The sequence below is a fragment of the Microtus oregoni genome, unplaced genomic scaffold (assembly GCF_018167655.1).
Source record: "Microtus oregoni isolate MIOR12 unplaced genomic scaffold, Mior012 000029F_ref0000214, whole genome shotgun sequence".
Taxonomy (NCBI): domain Eukaryota; kingdom Metazoa; phylum Chordata; class Mammalia; order Rodentia; family Cricetidae; genus Microtus; species Microtus oregoni.
Genome location: NW_024543088.1, coordinates 25,432,511 through 25,453,347, shown reverse-complemented (window position 1 = coordinate 25,453,347; position 20,837 = coordinate 25,432,511).

The window sequence follows — 20,837 nt, the reverse complement described above, 5'->3', positions numbered from 1 at the left end:
CAGTGCCACCGCGCGCCGCGCTCCTCGGCCGCCCTGCTCCTACGGGGTTTCCGCGGCCCTGCCGCAGAGACCGGCGGAGCTGGGGACGCCCCGGGCGGAAGCCGGTGGCGCTGTTCGCTGGCGGGCGGCGTCTCCAGGACGCAGCTCCGGGCTGCCTGCGCGTCAGCGTGCCGCTGGGCCGGGACGCCACGTTCCGCGCCGGAGCGGATGCCGGTTACTCCGCCCGTGCTCACTGCCGTTTAATGGGTCGGTAAAGGGCTACCTGGCATTCCGCCCAGCCTTTTCCTAGCCACCCAGATCTGCCCCGGAAAATGTCGGCCGCCCAGCACGTCCTAGGAAATCCAGTTCGCAGTTAGACCTGTAATGTCATTTAACTGATGTCCGTTGGGTGGCGGTTCTATTTTCAGGTCCTTCTGGTTGCCTTTAGCTTCAGTTAAAAAAAATAATAATAATGCTAATAATTTAAACCTAACAGATGTGAGAAACGTTTGATGAAATCATCACCAACTTTTGCAAAGGACCTGTCATTCTTTGTACTGAAACGTAGGGTGCTTCCGGCAGGTTCAGCCCTAGCACTTAAAAAGTTAATTCCCTTCCTACTGGTAAAACAAAACAAAAACCGATTTTAATCGCCTAACGTCGCTTTACGGAAATGGAGAGCAATGCAGTTCTTTTTGCCCGTAATAAACTTGCGTGGCTCCTTAAGCCAAGAGGTTTCCAGCTCCCACCCCTTGCTAAAAAAAAATATATATATATAGGAAGATATTTAATCATTGAGTTTTAAAACACAGCTCTGTTCTCTATTCAAGACGGTATTGTGAAAGCTCAAATTTTTTTATCATTAATTCAGAAGACCAACACCAAATGCTGATTTACCAGAGGTACAGGGGTGGGGAGAAGCTCAGTTTTCTACTTTACAGATATTTGGTTCTAAAAACCATTCTTTTTAATGATTACATTGCATTTGTTTATTTACTTATTGCATGCACCTCAGCGCCTGTGAAAGTCAGAGGACATCCCTTGTGAGTTGGTTCTTCTACCACGTGGATCCCACAAGTGGGTGATGGAATCCAGGTCATCAGGCCCTAAGGCCAGTACCTTTACCCACAGATCCACCTTGCCAGCCCTAGATACTCTCCTTATTCAAAAACAAATTGCTTACTTATGTGGAAGTATTGAGTCAGAAGCTGTAACACAATCAAGATGACAAAATAGAGGCCGGGTGTGGTGGCTCAGGCCTTTAACCCAGGACTAGGGACGCAGAGGCTTGTGGATCCCTCCAAGTGTTACTTGGAGGTTCCCGGCCAGCAAGGGCTGCACATAAAGGGACCTAGCCTCAAGGGAAGAGGTATGTGGGAGAGACGAAATGGACTGGCCTTCTTGTAGATGATCTCAGTCAAAGAAAGTTCGGGCTGGGGGAGGAAATTGCCTGATCTCAGAAACTCAAAGCACTAAATCAGAAATGTGATTGCTTACTGTCTAGGCTCACTTTCACTGAGGATGGGATAGGTCGACACACCTTCCTGTTGAATGTTTTCCTTGGGGTTAGCCTTTAGAACACAACTGTGGAAGGAATTTCGTATTTAAAAAGCATAATCAGGTGTGGTCCATGCCTTTAATTCCAGCACTTGGGAGGCAGAGGCAGGTGGATCGCAATGAATTTGAGGCCAGCCTGGTCTGTGTAATGAGTTCCAGGACAGCCAAAACTAAAGAGTGAGACACAATCTCAAAAATACAAATAAACAGACCGGTGGTGGTGGCACACACCTTTAATTCCAGCACTCAGCAGGCAGAGACAGGTGGATCTCCATGAGTTCAAGACCAGCCTGATCTACCAAGTGAGAGTTCCTGGGCAGGCTCCAAAGCTACAGAGAAACCCTGTCTCCATAAATAAATAAATAAATTAATTAATTAATTAAATAAAATGATATAAATAATAAACGGATAATAAAAGTATCACTATCTTGTAATGTATTTCCAATAAATACTGTGCTTTGTTCTATTCTCACCATATAAATAGTATCAAGTAACATGTGAGCTGAAAATAACGTATATGTTTTAATGTTTTGCAAATCTGCATTAAAGATGCTTACCTTTTCAGTTTAAGGTGTCTCTACTTACAGTCTAAAATTAGCCTTCTCAAAATTGGTTATAAATGCTCCTTAGCAATCTTGGAGTTTGTGAAACCACTAATACTACAAATGATTAAAAAAGAAAAAAGAAAAGAAACAGCTGGGTGGTGGTGGTGCCTGCCTTTATTCCCAGCACCCAGAGAGGCCAAGGCAGGCAAATCTCTGAGTTCAAGGTCAGCCTGGTCTACAGACTGAGTTTCAGGATAGCCAGAGATACACAGAGAAACCCTGTCTGACTCAAGAAACAAACAAAAAACAAAACAAAACAAAAAACAGATTTTTTTTTTCACACAGCAGGTATCCCAGAAAAAAACAACAACAGATTGTTACCCAGGCCGCAGGCCCATGATCTCACTCATTCAGGGGGCTGTGCCAGGAGAATCACAAGTTTAAGGTCCACCTGGTCTAGAATGTGAGTCAGGGCCACCCTGAGCTAAATAAAACACTGTTTAAAAAGAAAACAAGCATCATTTAATAGAGCCCTGCATAGCATATACCCTTAATCCCAGCACTCAGGAGGCAGAGGCATGTAGATCTCTGTGAGCTGGAAGCCAGCCTGGCCTACAATAGCAAGTGCCAGGCCAGCCACACACATAAAATAAAAAGCAAGCAAAAATAAAACAGCATTTTGGTAATCAATTGATTCACAAAATAGTATTCATGCATATTTGAAGACCTAGTTACTACTTAACGAAAATTTACTGTTCAGTATGCTGACAGCCCAGTACCTGCAGCTGTCTTAATCTGTAATTTGTCTGGGAAGACCCATGCTGGACGAGAATGGCGGCTGCTACTGCCTACCTACTGCTTTTAATCATTCAGTTGCTGGAGTAGATTAGAGGACAGATTCTGCTTGCATGTAGGCAATGTTTCCCAGAGTCATTTAGAAGGGAGCCTCCACTGGCCTGTTCTTCGCAATAGCTTCTAAGCATAGTGTGACAACTAAATGGCCCAATGGGTAAAGGGGCTTGTGCCAAACCTGATGACCTGAATTTCATCTCCCCATGCAGCCCAGGGTGAACCTGAACTAGTGATCAGCCTCCTGTGTATCAGGATTGCAGGTTTTTTACCATTATAACCCATACATCCTTAAAACAATGATATTGCGTGTGAGCCGTGCATAGGACAGATGTATTTCAGAGGTTGAAGCTGTAATTATCCCCTCCCCTTTTTTAACGGTAAAAAAAAATTATTACTCATTTGTTATTCTCCATTCTCTTACTGCCCACCCCTAAAATAACTAACCACCTTTCGAATTTCATGTTTATAACTGCTCTCTTAGAGTTTCTATTGTCCAAAGAAACACCATGATCACAGCAACTCTTACAAAGGAAAATATTCAATTGGGGTTGGCTTATAGTTCAGAGATTTAGTCCGTCATCATCATGGTAGGATGTGGAGGCATGCAGGCAGACATGGTGCTGGAGAAGGAGCTGAGAGTCCTACCTCTTTCAGGCCACAAGAAGTGGTCCAAGACACTGGGCAGTGTCTTGAGCATAGGAAACTTCAAGGCCCACCCCCACAGTGGCACATATCCTCCAACAAGGCCTCACTACTCCAACAAGGCCACACTTCTGCAGTGCCATTTCCTGTGGGCTTATGGTGGCCAATTACATTCAAACTACCACAGCTGCTTTACCAATGTAGCTAAATCACATAACAGTTGTAAACGTTGGGAGATAAGATGCTTTTCTCACATAGTTAGAATTTTAGGTCTCAGGAGGATCGAAGAGACTGACCTACCAGCAATTCAGTGTTATTGTTAATGATGAAGCTACTGGGGCCCAGCTGGCTCAGCTGGCAGCACAAGCCTGGTGACCTGAGTTCTGATTGCCAGAAGCCACTTTAAAAATTGGATGTGGTGATTTGCATCTGTAATCCCAGCAGTTCTACTTCCTGAGACAGGAGAATTGTCAGAAACAACCCACCAGCCAGCTCTGCTGGAGTGCACAGCCAGGCAGAAACAAGGAAACCTGGCCACAGCAAGGTGGAAGGCACAGACAGTCTCCTGAAAGCTCTCTCTGGCCTCCACACCCATGCCCATCTTCACACACACACTACACACATGCCACAGACAGACCACACATACATACACCATACACACTCTACACCAACACACACCACACACCCCACACTCACACCACACATATACATACCACAAACATACATACCACACACACTCCACACACCCCACATACATACACCCCACATGTTACACCCCCATATGACACACACGCTATACACACCACACCACACACACACCACACATACACTATACTACAAACATACACGTCACACATAGCACACCACACACACCACACACACACACTGTACCCCAACACAACATACCACACACACTCCACACACCCCACATACATACACCACACACGCTACATCCCACACCACACACCACACACATTGCACCCCAACACAGCACACCACACACAGCACACCACACACACACACACACACACACACACACGAACATTTTAAAGTGTTTTAACTAAGTAGATAAAACAGATTACATTTTTAACATTTATCTATATGAAGGAGGAGGAAGAGACCACAGGTCACATCACACCCACATGTAGAGGTCAGAGGAAAACTTATAGGAGTTGGTGCTCTCTTCCTTCCACATGGATTCTGGGTATTGAACTCAGGTCCGCAGGTTTGACTCCAGGAATCTTCACCTGCATGGCCTTCTATCCCTTAATTGACTATCTAAAATGTTACATAGAAAGAAAGCAAAACCAGGTGTGGTGGTGGGTGCCCGTCTTTAACCCAGCGCTCAGGAAATGAAGATATAAAGATCTCTGTTTTCAAAATCAGTCTGGTCTACACAGCCAGTTCCAGGCTAGCTACAAAGTGAGACCCTGGCTTAAAAAAGAAGGAAGGAAAGGAAAAAAGAGGAAAGAAATAAAAACAAAAAGGGAGAAGAAAAAACATTATGGCTAAATTTTGGGGAAAGATTTTGTTTCGCTTCTATTTATAGTGTTTGCGATCTTTCAAAAAAGCAAAAAATAGCACTTGAAATTAACTGAAGCGGAAACGACAAACCAAGAATTTTGTTTATTTCTTTGTCAAAGATAAAGATAGTTAAAGTCAGGTGGTGGCATTGCATGCCTTTCATCCCTGCACTCTAGAGTCACAAGCAGGTGGGTCTCTGTGTTTGAGGTCAGTCTGGTCTAGAGAACAAGTTCTAGAACAGCCAGAGCTACACAGAGAAACTTTGACTTGAAATAAACAAACGAATTAATAAAATAAAAAATGGATGGACTTATTTTTTTTTTACATATAGAAATCTTGACTGAATTTTTGATATTACAGGACACAGCTTAACAGAAATTTCATAGTTAATCAGTATTTGATTTTAGAATCATTTTTTCTAAATTTTTTATGGTTTATTTAACTTTATTTTATGTGCATTGGTGTGATGGTGTCAGATCCCCTGCAACTGGATCTTCAGACTGTTGTGAGCTGCCATGTGGGTGCTGGGAATTGAACCCGGTTCCATCTGGAAGAGCAGTCAGTGCTCTTAAGCACTGAACCATCTCTCCAGCCCATAGAATCATTTCTGATAGTTTGTTTTGTATAAATATATAGTATAAAATGACAGGAATATCTTTAGGGTCATTTAAGAAACTGTTAGAAATTCTTTTCTAAAACTAAGGCAAAATCCATTGCATGAGTATTAAGAAACTTGAGTTAGGAACTCAACCAGTAATTTTTTATTTATTTATTTATTTATTTATTTATTTTTGATTTTCGAGACAGGGTTTCTCTGTAGCTTTTGGTTCCTGTCCTGGAACTAGCTCTTGTAGACCAGTCTGGCCTCGAACTCACAGAGATCTGCCTGCCTCTGCCTCCCGAGTGCTGGGATTAAAGGCGTGCGCCACCACCGCCCGGCCTCAACCAGCAATTTTTAAAGTCAAGAACTTTAACACAATATGACAAAGAAATTAGTTTGTTATTTCCATGTTGAAACATGATGGTAGGAAAATATTAGAAGCCTTTTTCATGCTGGGCCATGGTAACACACATTTGTTGTTGTTGCTGCTGTTGTTGTTTGTTTTTCGAGATAGGGCTTCTCTGTGTGACCTTGGCTGTCCAGAACTCCACCTATAGACCAGCTGGCCTTGAACTCAAAAAGATCTGCCAGCCTCTGCCTCCCAAGTGGTGAGGTGAATGACCTGTACCACCACTGCCTGACTGGTGCGCAGTTTTAATCCCCTTACTCAGGAGGCAGAGGAAGGTGGATCTCAATGCATTTGAGGACAGCCTGATATACAGAGTGAGACAGAGTGAGTTCCAGAACAGCCAAGGCTACATAATGAAACCCTGTCTTGAAAAAAATAAAGAAGAGAGAGAGAGAGAGAGAGAGAGAGAGATAAAACCAAACAAAAACAAACCACTACTTTTCTTGATTAAACCATTATCTCTCTATAAGAACAGTAAAACACGGCACTTCATGGTGCACATTAACCTTGAATCTGAGTTCAGGTGTTTTTCCTTTTTATTGAAAATAGATTCTTTTTTATACAGTCTCCATTTTTTTTTAATATTTTATTTATTTATTATGTATACAATAGTCTGTCTACACGTATGCCTGCAGGCCAGAAGAGGGCACCAGACCTCATTACAGATGGTTGTGAGCCACCATGTGGTTGCTGGGAATTGAACTCAGGACCTTTGGAAGAGCAGGCAATGCTCTTAACCACTGAGCCATCTCTCCAGCCCTACAGTCTCCATTTTTGAAACTGGGATTCAATCAAGTATCACACAGAAGTCAAGGACACACACCTAGAATTCCGGGGCCAGGAGGCTAAGGCAGGAGGGCCTGATGTTCAAGGCTAGTCTAGGCTACATAGACCATGTTGATATAGAAAAACTCAAAAGTAACAAGAGTAATATGATAGAACTTATTACTAGATTTGGTTAGGTATCAGCAAGTTACACAGGTGGGATTTAGGTAAAGGGACAAAGCCTCGGAAACACCCCAAGGTAAGTAGTATGCCAACCAGACCTGCTAAAGATAAAGGAAATTTAGATGCTAGGGTGTAAATGTCCCTTCACCAAGGTTGACCAGCCTTTCGATTCCATTCCCTTGACAAAAAAATACGTAGCCCTTGCCGCGCGGTGGTGACACACACCTGTAATCCCAGCACTTGGGAGGCAGAGGCAGGTGGATCTCTGGGAGTTCGAGGCCAGCCTGGTCTACAAAGGGAGTTCCAGGACAGGCTCCAAAGCTACAGAGAAACCCTGTCTCGAAAAACCAAAAAAAAAAAAAAAAATCGTAGCCCTGGTTTGCATACTAAAGACAAACCACCAACTCAAGGGCAGCAAAGCAGGGTTGCAACCATCATCAAGTCTCTCCTATAAGGAAAATGCAATTCTGCCAGCCAGGTGTGTAAGGTGACCCCAGCAACAACTATTTAAAAAAAAAAAAAAAAACAAGGGCTGGAGAGATGATTCAGTGGTTAAGAGCACTGGCTGCTCCTCCAGAGGTCCTGAGTTCAATTCCCAGCAACCACATGGTGGCTCACAACCATCCATAATGAGATCTGGTGCCCTCTTCTGGCCTGCAGGCACACGTGCAGACAGAACACTGTATACATAGTAAATAAAGAAATCTTTTTCTTTTATTAAAAATTTCCACCTCCTTCCCTCCTCCCATTTCCCTCCCTAAATAAATCTTTAAAAACAAAAAGAAAAAGAAAGAAAACTAAGCTGGGCGTTAGTGGTCCACCCCTTTAATCCCAGCACTACAGAGCCAAAGGTAGCTGTTATCACTGAGTTCGAGGCCAGTCTGGTCTACAAAGCGAGTTCCAGGACGGTAGGGCTACACAGAGAAAAACAAAACAAAACAAAACAAAACAAAACAAACAAAAACCCTGGTGTATTTTAAATGATTCTGACAATATATTCCGTATGCTGTGTAGATCTCCCATCTGCTTAAGGGGCCAGACTCGCAGTGAGTTGGAATAGCCTCAAACTGTTATACATGAAGAGATTTTTGTCTACTAAAAAAAAAAAAATAGTAATAATGAAAAGAAAATGTTTTTGGTTTTTTGTTTTGTTTTTCTGAGTTTCTTTTTTTTAAATATTTATTTATTTATTATATTATGTGTATAGCATTCCTTCCACGTGTGCCTGCAAGCCAGAAGGGGGCGCCAGGTCTCATTATAGGTGGCTGTAAGCCACCATGTGGTTGCTGGGAATTGAACTCAGGACCTCTGGAAGAGCAGTCAGTGCTCTTAACCTCTGAGCCATCTCTCCAGCCCCCTTTTCTGAGTTTCTTATGTATTAGAGCAAAGTTTCCACTTGATATGTAGTTCTGAGTCAGTCTCCTGTAATCCCAGCCCTAGAGAAACAGAGGCAGGAGGACTAAGGATTCAAAACCAGTTTGAGCTAGTGTGTGTGTGTGTGTGTGTGTGTGTGTGTGTTGGCGATGGGTGTGTGTATGGGTGTGTGTATTGGCCTGTATGTTTGTTGGTTGGGGGGGGGGATAACCTGGGCAGATCCTCAAAGTTAAAACTTCGCTTGTCTCGCTCCCCTCTTCCCCTCCCCCTCCCCCCCAAAGGTAGGAAGACTGTACAACTCGGGTCACACAGAGTAGAACTCACAACTGTGGTACGTGCTGTGGAGGAATGAGACTGAGAATAGCTGATGGTCCCAAGGTGCTGGTCCGGGCAGATAAAGCAGCGCTAGGGGCTATGCTTCCCGATGTGTCCAGTGCTCCAACTCTCCTGCCCTTTGCGTTTGCGTGGAAGCTGGAAGAAGGCAAAGAGTTGGGGCTAGCGGGACTGGGAACTGAGCCTGGGGCCCGAAAACACCCAAGAAGGCAGCTTTCTGTTTCCTATCTCCCATCTATCTTTCAAAGGTGGGGCACACCCAGGCTAGAAGGGTCCGTCTTGCTGGAAAGGGGCCCAAAGGAGAGTATTATGCTGTAGCCAGCAGAGACACACTCAACTGCTATGAACTTTGACTCGGATTAGAGGCTGGCCACATGGCCCACAGCAAGATGGGGGTCTAAGCAGCACCAGGATCCCCACAGGGCGCACTGCTCCCTACAAAGAAAGCCAATGAAGAAGTCTTGGGGTGGGAACATCTGTGTGGCTAGGTCACCAGTTCAGAGTGCCCTGGGCTGGTGCCTCCCGCGCTCCTGGGGTACAGAGGTGGGCTCCCCTAGAAGCCGCCTGCAGCAAGCTTCACTTTCTTAGCTGCGGGGGGGGGGGGGGGGGGGGGGGGGGGGGGGGGGGAAGCAGCTCAGCTTCAGAATTTGCCCCTGGCGTCCTCTGGTCGTAACTTCCCTCCCGCCGCCTTTTTTTCTGTTCTTCCTCTACCATTGGATCCACCTCCTGCTTCCGTCAGCCCTTCCTTCCACCAATGCTCCCCAGCCCCCCCCCCCCCCCCCACCGGCACGTGGCTGCTAAGCAAGCACGACCCTCCCTAGAGCCTGCAAAGATCCGCAGCCCAGTGTACTGCTGCAGCGCAGCCGCGGGTGTGGAGACGCCTTGCCTTTGAAAGATTCTGGTAAAGTAAATCTAGAAAGACAAACTACACAGGAGTAAAGATTTGCAAACCAGCTGTACTAGTATCTAAAATACATAGAGAGCCCTGAATAAATCAATAGAAAAGGTGAAAGACCCCAGTGGTGGGCAGTCTTTCAGGCTAAGGAGACCCTCCCAAGGAACAGCGAGATCACTCTTCGGATGCAAACAGCAAGAGGCTTTATTCAGTACACAGGTACCTGGGGCGACTTAGTCTCTCGAAAGACAAAGCGCGCCTGCAGACTGGGGGAAGGTCTTTTTATAGGAAAGAGGGCAGCAGAGCAGATTACAGAAGCAAATGCATCGTTAATGGTCAGTTGGAATGGGGCAAGGGGCACAGGTGGTTTTTCCCCTCCCAGCACAGATGTATGGGAACAGATATCCTGTTAATTGATGTCCTGCCCGAATCTATGGATATAAATATCCTGTTTTGCAGCCAGGGACCCTGACCTTACTCTGCACTTACAGTCGTTCATCAAAAGCTTTGTGAAATGACGTTACAGCAGCCAAGCTGGGATCTTTCATAGGGGGAGTTGTCTCTTCTGTGAATTACTGATATTCTAAGTTGGGCACATGTGCTGACTATAGGCATCCTGTTTCCTTAAGCAAACGGGAGGTTCTCATTAGAGCAGGCCAGCTGCGGGTTCCTTATCGCTTGGGGCCAGATGGCTGACCGGCTGACCGCAGATATCTCGCCTGGCTTCTCCGCCCTTGTTCTCAAGTCGAACTTCCCTGCTCTAATTACTTGCGTTGCTCCAAAGTTTAAGCCTGGCATTGCTGCTGCTTAGCTGTTTGTCTATACTGTGGGGGTCTTTCAAAGGAATTCTAAAAACACGAGCAGCCGGGCGATGGTGGTGCATGCCTTTAATCCTGCACTCGGGAGGCAGAGGCAGGCGGATCTCTGTAAGTTCGAGCGAGACCAGCCTGGTCTACAGAGCTAGTTCCAGGACAGGCTCCAAAGCCACAGAGAAACCCTGTCTCGACAAAACCAAAATAAATAAATATGTCAGGAGCCGCGTCCTCCTAAAATCATTATAGGAACCATCACCCTGGGGAGTCTGCAGAGAACCCCACACCCATAATCGTGTTAGGAACCGTTCTATTGACAGAGCCTACCCCACACCCAAATTGGCTGTTAATGGAGAGCTATCTGTTAGCGGAACCGGCCCCACATTCCAAACTATCTAGAGAACTAGGTGTGTCAACTCCTAGTTGTGACTTCCTGGCCTACGTGACCTGACCAAAGGTAACCTCCTGGACCACGTGACCAACGTGAACCACGCGGCAAGAGCCCAGGCCCCTGTGCCCACCCCCCAACTCCTTACCCTATATAAGCTGTACCCCATCTCTAATAAACGGACGCTCTGACAAACCTAGCATGGCCTCCTTCCTCTCTCTCAGCCCATATCTTACAGATAGTGCCTCTCCGGGACCCTGGAATAACTGAACTGCAGGGTGGGTTACAACCCCTAGACTGAGTAGCCCACCCAAAAGCAGTTTACATAAATAAAATAAAAAAATAAAATAAAAACACGAGCAAAGGCCGTTAACGTGAAAAGTAGACAAAAGCAGCGATGCTAAGGGTTTTTGGAACTGTGAGACGTGATCCAAAAGTTTAGAAACGACATTTTGCATCTTTTATTCCTAGGTCAAATGGACCAACAGATTCTTTGTCAGCTCTCCAGTACTTTGTACACAATCACTTCAGGAAAGCTTTACAACTGAGTAGGAACGACAAGGAGGGCAGCAAAATACATGGCCAGAGTCTGTTTCCTCCAGCAATCTAGAGTGTCAAAACTCTTCATTTAGTTTTAGAGATCATCCAATTGTTACTACTTCCACCCATAGTTGGAAAATGGCACTTTAGGGTCTGTTGGGGACTATTATTTTAAGGTATGTGACTTTTGTTTATGCTGCTTTTGTTTAACTTTGAGACGCTGTCATTCTTTGCCTGACTACAACACACCTGATGGTCCTAATAAAGAGTTGACTGGCTAGGAGGAAGGAGCAAGGATAGACATGGGTTGGCAGGCAGGGAGTATAAATAGAAGGCGAACCAAGGCAAACTGAGGAGAGGAAGAGGAGCTAGACAAGAGGAAGACTCTAGGGCCAGCCGCGGAGTGAAAGTGAAAGTAAGATATACAGAAGTAAGCCCGGCAGTGATGGTGCACACCTTTAATCCCAGCATTTGAGAGGCAGAGGCAGGCAGATCTCTGTGAGTTCAGGGCCAGCCTGGGCTACAAGAGCTAGTGGAGAAACCCTGTCTTGAAAAACCAAATATATATATATATATTTTTTTTTTCCTTTTCTTACATATATATATATGTAAGAAAAGGAAAAAGTCCAGAGATGGTAATTTACGTTAAGAAAAGCTGACAAGAAACAAACCAAGTTAAGGCCGGTTCCTGATACCTGAGCCCAATGTCCAGGGCACACATGGTAGGAAAGAACTGACTCCTGCAAGTTGTTCTCTGTCTCCGTGTGCACAGATCTGTACTGCCCTGAGGAACGGGGAGGGATGTGAGATGCCCACCACAGCCAACTGCACGGTTTCTCTCATCTACAACCATATATGCAATAAGAAATGGATTCAATCACTTAAATTCTAAACTTTAAAGTTTTATTTTTATTATGAATACGGGTGTTTTGCATGGCTATCTGGAGATACAGTTGTGAACTGTTCCATGGGAACTCAGAATCAAGTCTGGGTCCTTTGGAAGAACAGACAATGGTCTTAAACACTGAGTCAGCTCTCCTGCCCTCTAGATAAACTTCTATAGATTTGATTTAAAATGACCTAGCTCAGCTGGGCATGGTGGTGTATGCTTTTAATCCTAGGACTCAGGAGGCAGAGAAGGTGGATCTCTTTGTGTAAAGAACAAGTTACAGGAGACCCAGGGCTACTCAGAGAAACCCTTTCTTGAAAATCAAAACCAAAGCCAGAGGTGACACGGGTCTTTAATCCCAACACTGGGGAGGCTGAGGCGGGCAGATCTTTGTGAGTTTGAGGCCAGCCTGGTCTACAAGAGCTAGTTATAGGACAAGCTACAAAGCTTCAAAGCAAACCCTGTCTCGAAAAAACAAAACAAATAAACCCAAAAAAAGAAGCAAAAAAATCAAAACAAAACCCACCCACGAAAACAAAACAAAACCTAACTCTTGATTCACGGCACTTTATTGCTGCTATTTTTCAACACAGCATTTCCTTGTATAGTTCTGGCTGTACTCTGTAGACCAGGCTGACCCCAAACTCACAGAGATCCGCCTGCCTCTGCCTCCCAAGTGCTAGGATTAAAGGTGTGCATCACCACTGCCCTGTTTCCCAACTTTTATTATTTATTTATTTTTATTGTACGTATGTATGTGTGTGTGTGTGTGTGTGTGTGTGTGTGTGTGTGGTTCCCAAGTGTGTCAGGTTCGTGACTGGAAGGGGAGAAGACCTCAAGCAGTTGGTAACTTCTGGAATTCTCCTTCCTTTCTCCTCTCCCTCCCTTCCTTTGTGATATCTTTTGCTTGTTTTGCTATTGAAAGCTCTGTTCGTGTATGTACTTGATTAAATGCTCCCCACCACCTTCCCCAAGATAGCCCCCCACCAACACTTCCATCTCCCACCTTCATGTCTTTTTCTCAGGCCAATTAGTGCTGATCAAATGCACTGAGGCCTGGGGACACCCCCTGACATTGGACAATGCGGTGTTTAAATAGGTATGGCCCCCATAGACTCCTATGTTTGAATGCTTGGCCCATAGAAGTGGTATGGCCTTGCTGGAGTACGCGTGGCCATATTAGAGGAAGTGTGTCACTATGGCAGTGGGCTTCAAGGTCTCCTATGCTTAAGCTATGCCCAGTGTGGCCCACAGTCTCCTTTTGCTGCCTCTGGATCAAGATACAGGACTCTCAGCCCCTTCTCTAGCACCATGTCTGCCTGTATCCCACCTTGTCCTGCCATGATGATAATGGACTGAACCTCTGAACCAATTAAATGTTTTCCTTTCTAAGAGTTGCTATGGTCATGTGTTCTTCACAGCAATAGGAACCCTCATTAGGACAGAAACTTCCCAATTGTGCTGGAAAATTTGCTATGATGCTGGTAAGTGTAGCAGAGTTGTTCTTTAGGATCACCAGCTCCTCAGTAAATCACATGCAGACTTATGGTTAATTACAAATGCTCAGCTGATAGATTAGGCTTGTTATAACTAGCTTTTCAACTTAAATTAACCCATATTTCTTATCTATGCTCTACCATGTGATGGTTTCTTTTTTCAGCATGGCATGTTCATCTTCTGCTTCCTCTATATCTGGCTGGTGAGTGACTCCACCCCATTTCTTCCCAGAGTTCTCAGTCAAGCTCTTTCACCTAAGCTCTTTTTGCCTACCTTTTGGCCAGTTGGCTCTTTATTAAACCAATGAGAACAATGCATCTTCACAGTGTACAAAAGGATTATACCACAGCAGGTAAGTAACTTCAACTAGATGTGGAAGTAAGGAGCCTCTCCCTTCTCTTTCATGCTCCCCTCCTTCAATTTTTGTTCTTCTCCATCCTGGCGGCTGGACTAGAATTTGAGACACATTTTCAAGGGTCTATGAAGCCCTTCACATACGCAGCTTCTAGGCACTGTGTTCATTGGGTTGTTATGGAAAAGGAGAAGAAAGATAACAAGAAACCATCACATCCTGTGAGGGTAGAGGGATGTGTGGGGGTGGGAGACAGCTCAACAGATAAAAGCACTTGTCAGGCCTGTGTTCTATCCAAGAGCCCACATCATGTTCCAAGGAGAGAGCCAAATGCACAAACTTATTCTCTGATCTCCACACATATTTCATGGCACACGAAGACTCACACTCACGTATACAATAACAATAAAGTGTATTGATTTATCTTTAAGAAAAGCAGACCACAAAACAGTGTCCTTAAGTATATCTGGCAGACCTGGTTGCCAAGAACGAGTTTCTTTTTCATTTTCTCATCCACTGGGCTGTGGACAAGGCAGTGTTGTGACAAACTCAGTAGGTGAACTCCCTACAGGAGATGGAAACGTGAAATCTCAGCACCCATATGGGGGATGCTGGAAGCTCTCAGTCCAGTTGCTCTAAAGTACAGCATGGCTACAGACTAGAGACGTCAGGCTCACCAAGTCAGAAAGTAGGATCAATGCCTGACCATTGTCCTCTGATCTCCACACACACGATGTGGTGTTCTTTGTCTCTCCCCCCCCCCACACACACACATACACACATATGGATATGTCTAAGCACAGTGCTATCCCGACTTTTAGCAGATGATACATCTGCTAGGATCTTTTTTCTAAATTTCCACCCAAGATATAGCGGATTCTATCAGGACAAAGGAAGTCCTGGAACAATAGGATTTGATGTCTATAAACTTCAGAAAATAGAAGAGTCTACAAGAAACAACAAAGGAGTAAATTTCACAATAACAAAAGCATAAAAGAATTGGAACCCTAAGAAAAGAACGACATGCTAAGATACTCTGCCCCAAAGAAGAATGCGGAAGTCAGGTGGGTGGGGAGAGTGCCTCGCCACCTGTTTCCCTCTTCTTTTTTGTTTGATTTTTCTTTTTACATTTCTATGAATGTGTGAGAAGGGCAAAGTCCCTGTCTTAGTTAAGGTTTCTATTGCTGTGACGAAACACCACGACTAAAAGCAAGTTGGAGAGGAAAGGGTTTATTTGGCTTGCATTTTCAGATCATAGTCTATCATTAGAAGCCAGGACAGGAATTCAGGCAGGCCAGGAACATGCAGGCAGGAGCTGATGCAGAGGTCATGCTGCTTACTGTCTTGCTCGACCTACTTTCTTATTTTTTTAAAAGATTATTTATTTTGTATAGAGTGTTCCATCTGCATGTATTCCTGCAGGCCAGAAGAGGATCCAGATCTTATTACAGATGGTTATGAATCACCATGTGGTTGCTGGAAATTGATCTCAGGACCTCTAGAAGAGCAGCCAATGTTCTCAGCCTTTAAACCATCTCTCCAGCCTCCTGACCTGCTTGCTTTTTTCTTCTTGTTCTTTTTTTTCTTTTTGGTTTTTCAAGACAGGATTTCTCTGTAGTTTTGGAGCCTGTCCTGGAACTAGCTCTTGTAGACCAGGCTGGCCTTGAACTCATAGAGATTCACCTGCCTCTGCTTCCTGAGTGCTGGGATTAAAGGTATGTGCCACCACTGCCCAACTTGACCTGCTTTCTTTTTTTTTTAAAGATTTTTTTAAAATTTTATGTGCATTAGTGTTTTGCCATGGGTTCTGGGTCCCCTGTAGTTACAGACAGTTGTGAGCTGCCATGTGGGTACTGGGAACTGAACCTGGGTCCTCTGGAAGAGTAGTTAGTGCTCTTAACCACTGACCATCTCTTCAGCCCCTTGACCTGCTTTCTTATAGAATCCAGGACCACCAGCCCAGGGATGGCACCACGTACCCATAGGCTGGGTGTTCTACCATCAATCACTGATTTAGGAAATACCTTACTCTTTTTTTTTTGTTTGCTTTTCTTTCTTTCTTTTCTTTTTTTTTTCTTTTTCTTTTTTTGGTTTCTTGAGACAGGGCTTTTCTGTAGCTTTGAAGCCTGTCCTGGAACTAGCTCTTGTAGACCGGACTGGCCTCAAACTCACAGAGATTCGCCTGCCTTTGCCTCCCAAGTGTTGGGATTAAAGGTGTATGCCACCACCACCTGGTGGAAATACCTTATTCTTTTTTTTTTGGATTTTAGAGACAGGGTTTCTCTGTAGCTTTTGGTTCCTGTCCTGGAACTAGCTCTTGTAGACCAGGCTGGCCTTGAACTCACAGAGATCAGCCTGCTTCTGCCTCCCTAGTGCTGGGATTAAAGGCGTGCGCCACCACCGCCTAGCAAAATACCTTATTCTTATGGGGGCATTTTCTCAATTAAAGTTCCCACTTTTCAGATAGCTCTAGTTTGTATGTCAAATTGACATAAGACTTGTTAGCACAATCCTTTTGTAGCTTAATTAAGAAGAACCAAGCTATGCAGTGCTGGTGCTTGCCTTTATTTTTTTTTTTATAAATTTATGTATGTGTTAAAGATTTCTGTCTCTTCCCCGCTCCCGCCTCCCATTTCCTTCCCCCTCCCCTAATCAAGTCCCCCTCCCTCATCAGCCCAAAGAGCAATCAGGATTCCCTGCCCTGTGGGAAGTCCAAGGAACCCCCACCTCCATCCAGGTCTAATAAGGTGCGCATCCAAACTGCCTAGGCTCCCACAAAGCCAGTACGTGCAGTAGGATCAGAAACCCATTGCCATTGTTCTTGAGTTCTCAGTAGTCCTCATTGTCTGCTATGTTCAGCGAGTCCGGTTTTATCCCAGGCTTTTTCAGACCCAGGCCAGCTGGCCTTGGTGAGTTCCCAATAGAACATCCCCATTGTCTCAGTGTGTGGGTGCACCCCTTGCGGTCCTGAGTTCCTTGCTCATGATCTCTCTCCTTCTGCTCCTGATTTGGACCTTGAGATTTCTGTCCGGTGCTCCAATGTGGGTCTCTGTCTCTGTCTCCTTTCATCGCCTGATGAAGGTTAATATTCAGGAGGATGCCTATATGGTTTTTTTTTGGTTCTCCTTATTTAGCTTCTCTAGGATCACTAATTATAGGCTCAATGTCCTTTGTTTATGGCTAGAAACCAAATATGAGTGAGTACATCCCATGCTCCTCTTTTTGGGTCTGGCTTACCTCACTCAGGATAGTGTTTTCTATTTCCATCCATTTGCATGCAAAATTCAACAAGTCCTTGTTTTTTCCTGCTGAGTAGTACTCTAATATGTATATATTCCATACTTTCTTCATCCATTCTTCCATTGAAGGGCATCTAGGTTGTTTCCAGGTTCTGGCTATTACAAACAATGTTGCTATGAACATAGTAGAGCATATACTTTTGTTGTATGATAAGGCCTTTAATCCTAGTGTTGGACTCTAGCGTCCAAACACGGAGAAGGAGTCGCCCCCAGAGACCATCTCATACACACAGCCGATGTAAAAGCATGAGGATTTTATTAATCTGTCATGACAGGGTCCCCCAGCATTCGAGAAGCCGAGGGACCTTGAATAGCTGGTACAGTCAACTTTTAAAAGGGCCACAGAAGCAAGGAGGGTTGTTCTTTGACTATTCTGATTGGCTTATTCAAAAGGGCTATTACCAATAATTGACTGGAGAGCTGTTGCCAGATCAGATGAGGTAAGAGGTCATTTTGACCCCGTTTTCCAGGGGACCGAACCAAAACATACGTATATGGGTAATTGTTCAGGAACTGAGTATGTGCGAGTGTAGCTGTTAGGTCCTTGGTTCCCAGGGGAGGAGGAGAAGCACTATGGCACAGAGGCTGAGAGGATTCAGAATTGTCAAAAATGGCTTCAGGATTGTCTTAAAGTCTTACACTAGCACTCAGATAGTTGATGGAGGAAGGTCATTGGCTAATAAAGGAACTGCCTTGGCCCATTTTATTGGTTAGAAGATAGGTGGGAGGAGTAAACAGAACAGAACGCTGGGAGGAAGAGGAAGTGAGCACAGACTCCACAGCTCTCCTCTCGGGAGCAGATGCCTCAGAGAGATGCCATGCCCCGCTCCCTGGCAGACACATGCCATGAAGCTCCCACCCAGGATGGACTAGGCTAGAATCTTCCCGGTAAGTCCGGTTCTCACAGATTATTAGAGATGGGTTGATCGGGATATCAGAATTAGCCAGTAAGGGCTAGAGCTAAAGGGCCAAGCAGTGTTTAAAAGAATACAGTTTCCGTGTAATTATTTTGGGTAAAGCTAGCTGTGGGGGCGGCCAGGTGCCAGGGACGCAGCCCGGCCGCTCTTATTACTACAGATAGTGACAGGCAGATCTCTGTGAGTCAAGGCCAGCCTCGTCTACAGAGTGAGTTCCAGAAGAGCCAGGGCTACACAGAGAAACCCTGTCTCAACGAAAGAAAACTACAGGCATATATATATCAGGAAAACCCTGAATATGTCCAGAGCAGTTACTTTTTCTCTGTTTCAAGACAATTACCTAAGTCCTCTACTGAACTCCTGAACTCAAGTGATCCTCCTACCTCAACTAAGTCTATAGCTAAAATTATAGACTATAGTTGCTCACTGCCAGGTCAAAAGGCCATTCCTCACTCCCCAAAATGCAAGACTCGCTGTCTAAGTACACAATTGAGTCTGAACCCATTTCAACTGTAGAAGGATTTGTGGAAGTTAGATAAAAGTTGCTCAGGAACTTGTGAAACCAGTTATTTGACAAAGAGTCATTTCCTTACCTTGGTGTTGAATTTATCTAGATATAGAAATAACCAGGCTAGTTTAAAGATAGAAAATATATTTTATTTATTATAAGGGGAAAACTCAGGCCACAGGAACAGAAGATCCAAGCTCCGCTCGACCACAGGGGAAGCTACACAGAGAGCGCACCTCGGTGGTGCATAGGTTTTTATCTCCCTATCCCAGAAAGCCATGCCTACAGTAGGTTCCACCTCTTAAAGATTGTTGGTTAACAAGGCTTTCCCCATCACTTTGGCGAAAGGGATATATAGCTTCATTGATAATACCCCTATGGCCCATGCAGGCCACCAAGCTCCCTCAGTTCCTATTCACAAGTACTTGTTATACTTTCTAAAGTCCATACTACCCTCCCTAGGCTTCCCTCCTCCCAGATATCCATTTGTTCTCTTTATAAGCACAGGGTTTCCGCTGCCCCTGCTCTTCTCACTATGCTCTCTCTAGTCCCTGTTTCCTCCTATTTTCCCTTCTCTTGCAGATGTTGGACTCTAGCGTCCAAATACCGAGAAGGAGTCTCCCCTAGAGACCACCTCACACACCACAGCCGATGCAAAAGCATGAGAATTTTATTAATTCTGTCATGACAGGGTCCCCCAGCATTTGGGAAGCCAGGAGACGTGGAATAGCTGGTACAGTCTACTTTTAAAGGGGCCACAGAAGCAAGGGGGGGTTGTTCTTTGACTATTCTGATTGGCTTATTCGAAAGGGCTATTACCTGTTTGCTTAGGTAGGACATGACATGCTCACTAGAGGCGGAGTCTCAGTAGTTTACCCTGGTTCCAAGAAAGACCACAAACTGAGACTACACAGGCACCACCCAGGAACAGACCATCCAAAGGAAATTCTTAACATTCTAATCATTACAGATAGGATCACCTGCTAGCACACACCCATGGCTTTTCAACAGGACACTCCTAGACAAATGTCAGCCAATCATGGCTCCTGAACCTTAGAAATCCCTCACCCCCACCTTTGGTACTACAAAAACCCAACCCCAACTGAACTCTGGGCTCTCAGATCACTCCAATACCTTGGACACAGGGTGACCAAGTTTGCAAACTTGTGTAACAATAAAGGCTCTTTGCATTTAAATAAAAAAAAAGAAAGGGCTATTACCAATAATTGACTGGAGAGCTGTTGCCAGATCAGATGAGGTAAGAGGTCATTTTGACCCCGTTTCCCAGGGGACCGAACCAAAACATACGTATATGGGTAATTGTTCAGGAACTGAGTACGTGCGAGTGTAGCTGTTAGGTCCTTGGTTCCCAGGGGAGGAGGGGAAGCACTATGGCCCAGAGGCCAGCTCTCTGCCTCTCAGCTACACCCAGTCTTTCTCCTTCAATCCTTCTCTTATTTCTCATCAACTTCCTTCCTTCCTTCCTTCCTTCCTTCCTTCCTTCCTTCCCTTCTTTTTGTGTTCATATTTTGAGACAGAATCCCTATATATTCATTATATTGTAGCCTGTGCCTCTCCTCTCCAGGAACGTGTCTTGTAAACCAGGCTCACCTAATATGGCACCACACTGGCAATTTAAAAGATTTTTAACCTTCACCCTGCCCCCAAATTCTGACGAACATGGATTTCAGGGGAATTTGGATTTCTTTATTTAAATGATTAATTTTTTATTTTATGTGCATTGGTGTTTTGCCTACGTGTAGGTCTGTATGAGAGGGTCAGATATCCTGGAGCTGGAGTTAGACAGTTGTGAGCTGCCATGTGGTTGCTGAGAGTTGAACTCAGGACCTTGGAGAGAGTAGACAGCCGGGCGGTGGTGGCGCATGCCTTTAATCCCAGCACTTGGGAGGCAGAGGCAGGCAGATCTCTGTGAGTTCGAGACCAGCCTGGTCTACAAGAGCTAGTTCCAGGACAGG